This window comes from Pistacia vera, unplaced genomic scaffold (genome assembly GCF_008641045.1).
Source record: "Pistacia vera cultivar Batoury unplaced genomic scaffold, PisVer_v2 Contig1094, whole genome shotgun sequence".
NCBI lineage: Eukaryota > Viridiplantae > Streptophyta > Magnoliopsida > Sapindales > Anacardiaceae > Pistacia > Pistacia vera.
The window spans coordinates 284986-292476 of record NW_022195131.1 but is presented as its reverse complement, the minus strand read 5'-3'; the positions used below and the strand labels follow the sequence as shown (position 1 = coordinate 292476).

The window sequence follows — 7491 nt, the reverse complement described above, 5'->3', positions numbered from 1 at the left end:
ACCTCTTCCAAAACTGTTCCACTTCTCAAAATTATTGCATTCGCTTGCTCACGTGGGTTAGTCACTGTGTTGCTTGGTAGAGCACCCTGTGGTCTCTCAGTTGGCTTTTCAGCCAAGTGTCCCATCTGTACCCGTGGTTTCTGAAATTTGTCCTCGTTTCATTCATAAAACCCGTGGTTTCTTGCATGAACTTCCCAAACATGTCCTCCAACTTTGTCACTCTTGGGTCCCCTTGTTGGTTGTTCACCCCTGTTTGATTATTTGGCAATGACCTTTGATTCCATTGACTGTTTTGCTGATTCTATTGGTTTTGATTGCCCCAAGATAGGTTTGGGTGATTCCTCCGACCGGGATTAAATGTGTTGGAGTACGGATTGTTCGGTTGCCTTTGATTTCCAGCCAAGTAGTTAACCTGCTCTAATGTTGACGATGCTGAGGCAAAGGTGTTCCCTACTTGACATTCACTGCTCACATGATTACCTGCACAAAAATCACAAGTTAGTTGAGGAGCTTGAATGGAATTTACCTGCATACTTCCCAACTATTTCTGAAGTGCTGTCAATTGGGCTGAAATGGCTGTATATGCATCAACTTCATGAAGACCCATAGATTTCTTCAGTTGCACCTTCTCATTAGGTCTTTGATAGTTGTTACTTGCCAGAACCTCAAGCAACTCATGAGCTTCTTCCAGAGTCTTATTCTGTAATGCTCCTCCCGAGGCTGCATCCACCATAGTTTGCACATTCACTGTTAATCCATTATAAAATGTTTGGACTTGCATCCAAATTGGCAACCCATGATGTGGACACCTGCTCAGTAATTCTTTGTATCTCTCCCAAGCCTCATACAAAGATTCTGACTCTTCTTGAATGAATGACGTGATGTCATTTCTTAACTTTGCCGACTTTGCTGGAGGAAAGAACTTGGTCAAGAACTTCTGTGCTAAATCAGTCCATGTAGTGATTGTTCTTGTTGGTAGTGCCAGTAACCATCCCTTAGCTTTATCTTTCAATGAAAATGGGAATAGTCTCAATCTGATTGCATCATCTGACACTCCATTAGACTTGAAAGTATCGTAAATCTCTAAGAAATTTGCAATGTGTAGATTTGGATCTTCCTTCAAATCCCCCCTGAACTAAACCAACTGCTGGATGATTGTCGGCTTTATCTCAAACGTGTTGGCTTAGACAGCTGGTCTTGTAATGCTCGACCCACTGCCTTCAACTGAGGGAACAAAGAATTCCCTCAGTGTTCTATCCTCTGCCATCTCTACAACTATTTCTTCTGGTTCAACTGGAGCTTCTCTTTCTCTTCTTTCTCTTTTCAATCTTCTAGTGGTTCTTTCAATCTCAGGATCAACAGGAACCACTAGCTGATGTCTTGCTCTTCGCATAAACTACACAGAACAATAGCAAGAGTACAATCACACCAAACAAAGAAAATTAACAAAAACAAAACAAATAACAATTAAGTAAAAATAACACTCCAATCTAGCTAACACAAGAAAATTTTAATGTTAACACAAAACTCAATCCTCGACAACGGCGCCAAAAACTTATTGCGTGTTTCTTACAACATGCAAAATGTAGCAAGTATACTAGTCGCTCAAGTAATAAAGTGATGAGTGAGTATCGTTCCCACGAGGATTGGTGGCTAAGCACTAATTTTTTCTACTATTTTCAAGTTAGAGCAATCGAGTTCTTTGGATTGAAGGGAGACAAATTAAACTTAAAACTAAAACACAATTTCTTAATATTCAAAACTAAATTATGAAAGCAAGATTTAAAACACGGATAAAATCAATTCAAACAAACGGGTAGGGTTTTGACTTCATTCAGACTCTTTTGGGTTAAACCTAAGGATTATACTAATTCCATATTCACATGCATTGATTGTAAATCGAACTCTCTAAAGCATAAAATATTTCCTTACTCTTCCCTATTAAGCTTCTGCAACCAACAAAATGAAGACTAAAAGTTCAAAGTTCATTAAGCACAAGAATCCTAGATTGATTTCATTGATTCTTAAATCTATCTCTAGCATTTAATACTACAATGGTAATTACCCTAGAAGCTTAATTTGAATTATTTCTCAATCTCATCATGTTCATCACATAAAAACAATAATTTCAGAATAATCACACACTCAAAGCAAAATCATATGAAAATAGTAATCTTCAATTACTTAACCCATTAGAACCCAAACTACATCAAAACCCTAACCCAAAATAGGTTAGTTCTTGGCTAAATCAACAATACAAATAAAAGAAATAAAAAATCCAATGTTCAACATAATGAAAATAAGAGAAAAGACAAGAAATCTCCCAAAAATGATGAATCCACTAGTTTAATCTCAAATCTTCACCCTTTTCAATCAAAGTTCGTCCAAAACAAATCTAAGAAAATGTAAAAAGTTGCTCTCTACTCCAAAAACGAACTCCCCCAAAAATGACTAAGTTCCTCTTTCATACTCAACCAAAAACCTAAAAACAAAAGCCTAAATGAAACTGTGCGTTTTTTAAATTCCCAGACTTCGCCGCGGCAAAGACGTGAATTAATCCCTCGTGTGCAACTCTCTTCACCACAGCGAAGAACAAGCTTCGCCGCGGCGAACCTTCATGTGGAATTTTGAAATTACAAAATTGCCCTCCGCTTGCTTCTTTGCTTGAATCTTCAATCTTCGTCACTCTCCTCATGGAAACAAGCTTCATAGTGCATCCACTCTGCTTCAAAACTTTCCCAACTTCTGAGATCCGTTCACTTCTGAGTCCAAAAACTCCAATTCGCTCCTTATTTGCATCAAATGTCCATTTTAGCCTGAAACACAAAATATAAAGAATTAAGTAGCAATTCAGGTCAAAATGAACTAAGAAGTATCTGAAATCCGACTAAAAGTCTAATAAAAACAGTATAATCCACAGATTATCAGTGATTCACTGTTTTAAGGTGTTAGCCACGACGAAATAAGACTTTGCTGCGGCTAGATGCAAGAAGTGAATCTGGCCGTGATGAAATAAACCTTCGCCACAGCGACCTGCCAGAAAAGTAGATCTGGCCGTGGCGAAATAAAAGTTCACCGTAGCATCAAAGTCTTTGGAACGTTTTGTGTTTTCTAGAAGTTTATGGTATTTGCTGCGGCGAAATAAAACTTTGCCGCAGCAACCATGTGTGTATGAACTTCGCCGCGGCTAATAAATTTCTTCGCCGCGGTAAGAAAGCTACTGTTCTATTTTACTTTTCTGTTTTTTGCTTAGGGGCCAAATTACAGTTTTTGAAGCTATAAAGCCAATAATAATTCTGCACATATAAGAAGGGTAATTTAATAATTCCACCCACCCAAATTCAAAATGTTAATTTTTGAATGTATGCAATGTTTTTGTTTGAAATTGCATGGTGCCTGGTACATGAGCCTTAGACCTTTGGTATGTTTTTGTAATTTTGGGTTTGCTTGTAATTTTATAAAGAAATAGGACCTACGTGTCCTGCCTCTCTCTCTTATATCTCCATGTATTTCTTCTTCTCATCTTACTCCCCTTATATGTAACGTGAGGTTTCTATTTTATCAATGTAAATTAGAATAGGGTTTTTATTATAAAATACTTTGTAATGATGGTGAAAAAGAAACGAAGGAGCTATGAAGAGGAATAGCTTGAAAACCCAAGATCTACTTTTAAACCCCTAGGTTGACCCATCGGTTTTAGTGGGTCATGTACCGACACGTTTTATTTTGTTTAGAATACATGCTAAGGTTGAATGTTCAATAACATGCCAAACAATGACATTCTAACAAAGATAATAATCTGGTGAGGCATTAAATAAAACCCTCAACTTAAGTATATTAAGTCACGTATGCCTTCCATCACCATGGCTTTAATCAAACCATTGTTCGTCGAAACCTTGTTTGCCAAAGCGAAGGGTACACTTCTACTAGTGGGAGGTTAAAATTTATTGGAGTTTTCCGTAATGGTGATGGGTCGACTTAAAATGATAGTTTTGCTTGTTCGCCAAAGCGAAGGTTGATAAACACGTCATAGGCATAGTAGAGAAGTACAGTCATTATGTGTACGTGGCGACATATAGTGTCCACTCTACTGATACTGAGAATCACACTTGAGGACAATGGTTTCGATCATCGTATTGTGTGATTGGCTTGTTGGCTTGCTTTACATTTGAGGTTGGTAGTGGGAGCTATCAACTGGTGTGGATTAAGTTTGTTGGTCTACCTAATCAACCCATTTTGGCTTGTTCGCCAAAGCAAAGGTTTGAAATGGGCTAGATGGGATCTCAGTCCACTAGGAAAGCTAACAGGCTTTCCCAAGTTAATAGTAAGGCTATTGGCTTGAGGAAAATAGTGGGAGCGTTTATTTAATAAAAGGCCTTATTAAATAAAAATAAAAATGATAATAATTTTGCTTTATTATGCACTTGTAGTTTCACTTAATTGAGCAAAATGATCCCAACATCATTGCGACAAATCATCAAATTGGGAGAGAAATGGAATGGTGAGAATTTCGTTGACTGGTATAGAAGTATAAATGATATACTTCAGTCAAATGATAGATTATACACCATTGAGCAGGCTTTGTCACCAGAGCCTGTAGATAGTTATATCCATAAGACTAGATATGTATATGTGAAGCATACACATGATGCGAAAGCAGAAATGACTAGATACATTGTGCTTGCATCAATGACACCATTACTGTGACAACAGTGCCAGAAAATCGACTTGGCTTTTATTCTTCATTTTCTTGAAAGAAATGAGAAGCATATGGTGTTTCAGTCATTATTCAGATGTAGGATGGAAGAGGGTAACAAAATTAGTGATCATATACTCAAGTTGATCGAGTATATGAACAGGCTTGAGATTTTGGGATGCAGACTTAATGAAGGTTTAGCAATAGACCTAACATTACAATCTTTGCTAGATTCTTACTCTCAATTTGTCTATGACTTCATTGAGGATAATAAGAAAAATACCCTTTCCGAGCTTCTAGATATGTTGAATGCTACTAAGTCAGGCATGAGAATGTCAAAAACATTGACGCTGGTTGAAGCCAACTCAAGTGAGAAGGTAAGGGCTCAGAAGTCGTTAGAAGGAACTGCTAAAGATAGAAAGGTTGTTTGTCCTCACTATGGGAATCCCAGCCACTGGAGGAAACATTGCAAGGTCTTTCTAGCAAAAAGGAAGAAGAATGTTACTTCTTTGTCAGGCATGTTCTTGATTGAGATTCTCCCGTTAACATCTTGGGTCATTGACACAGGATGTGGTACTCCCATTTGTTCTAATGTGCAGGGACTACGGCAGAGTTGATTGCTCGTCGAGGGAAAGGTGGGCCTACCAATTGGAGATGGAGCCATGATGCTGCATTAGTTGTAGGATCTTATTGTCTAATTTTGCCTACGGGCTTGTTACTTGGAACTTGTGGATTGTGATGATATTCATTTGGTTTCTAGAAATAATTTTTATGTGTCTACTTTGGATAAGTAAGAATATTGCTTTACTAATGAATTGTTGTCTTTTAGTATAAATAATATTCTATGGAACTATTTCATAATAATATGTTTTCAAAATAGACAATAAGAATATTCTCAAAGTCACAACTACGCCGAATGTGGCAAGTTGAGTTAAACATACCTGAAAGAATGTGGGATTTAGGTCCATGATGAGTTTTTTGTGATCTAGCCACATAATTTTGGGGTTATGCCCCAAAGACTATGACTCATGCACTAGACCGTGTACCGCCAAGGTTTGTAGATAAGACTCTGTATGAACAATGAAGTAGGCGAAAGCCCAACTTGTCCTATCTAAGGATTTGGGATTGCGAAGCTTATGTCAAGAAATTGACTTCGAACAAGCTAGGCTCGAAATCCTACGAAAGTGTTTTTGTGGGGTATCCTAGGGAAACCAAAAGGTACTATTTCTACCACCCAGAAGAGCACAGAATTTATGTCGCTCGTACTGGTGTCTTCCTAGAAAAGGAATTTTTCCTAAGAAGTACTAGTGGGAGAAAAGTAGAACTAGATGAAGTTCTAGTACCACAAGACACATTAGACGAAGGATGGGATGATGTGCCACAGGAAGTGGTTGAACGTCAAGAGGAGGTTACTCCACAACTTGTGGATCAAAGTGTACCACCTCAAGTAGCACAGGAGCTACGTAGATCTAGGAGAGTACATCGTGAGTATGAGAGATATGGTTTTCTAGTGACTCAACATGGTGACGTACTGATCTACCAAGACAATGAACCCAAAACCTACGATGAATCTGTGTCGGATCCAAATTCTGTTAAATGGCGTAAAGCCATAAAATCTGAGATGGACTCCATGGACCAGAACCAATCATGGTTTCTAGTGAATTCACCTAAAAGGGTAAAACCCATAGGGTGTAAATGAGTCTTCAAGATGAAGACTGACATGGATGGCAAGGTGCATACTTATAAGGCACGATTGGTTATCAAATGTTTCAAATAAATTCATGGTATTGACTATGAAGAAACCTTTTACCGGTTGCCATGATTAAATATATCCGGATTATGCTTGCGATTGCTGCATATCATGATTATGAGATTCAGCAAATGGATGTCAATGATGCTTTCCTTAATGGAAACCTTGAATAAGATATGTATATGGCACATCCCGATGGTTTTGTTCTTGATGGACAAGCTAAAAGGATATTCAAGTTGTAGAGGTCCATTTATGGACTCAAGCAAGCTTCAAGGAGCTGGAACATTCGTTTTGATGAAGTCATAAAATACTTTGGTTTCATCAAGAACGAAGATGAGACCTGTGTTTACAAAAGGGTGAGTGGGAGCGCAGTAGCATTCCCAGTGTTATATGTCGATGACATACTTCTGATCGGGAATGATATACTGAACTTGCAGTCGGTAAAGACTTGGTTATCCAAGTGCTTCTCCATGAAGGACTTAGGGGAAGCAGTCTACATCCTTGGAATAAAGATCTATTGTGATAGATCGTATAGGTTGCTCAAACTAAGTCAGAGTACACAGACAAGGTACTGAACACATATAGTATAGAAAAAAATCCAAGAAGGGATTTCTTCTAATGGCATACGGTGTCTATCTCTGTAAGGATATGTGTCCTTAACCACAAAATGAGAGAGATAGAATGAAGAGAATCCCACATGCTTCAGCAAGTGGATCCATCTTGTATGCTCAGATTGATATCTAATGTGCATTCAGCACTTGTAATAGATATCAATCAGGCTCAAGTGAGCAATATGTTATGTACTTATATTGATGTCTTATGTGCATTCAGCACTAGTAGAAGATATCAACTAAATCCAAGTGAATGACACTAAATGAGTGTCAATGGACATTCTTAAATACTTGAAAAAGGCTTAAGAATATATATTCTTGGATTATGGAGGGAAAGATGAGCTCACTGTAAGAGGATACGGTGACGCTATTTCCAATCGGTAAAAAGGATGATTATAGTTCGTAATTTGGGATTACACAATTTTGTCTCAATG

At 37.9% G+C, this 7491-nt stretch overlaps 1 non-coding gene across 1 annotated transcript; it reads left to right on the top strand.

Annotated features, from left to right (window-relative positions):
* The first annotated feature begins 791 nt into the window (after positions 1–791).
* On the top strand, positions 792–898 carry LOC116137563. Its single transcript, XR_004129207.1, has one exon. It is a non-coding gene; the product is annotated as a small nucleolar RNA R71 (small nucleolar RNA).
* The last annotated feature ends 6593 nt before the right edge of the window (positions 899–7491 follow it).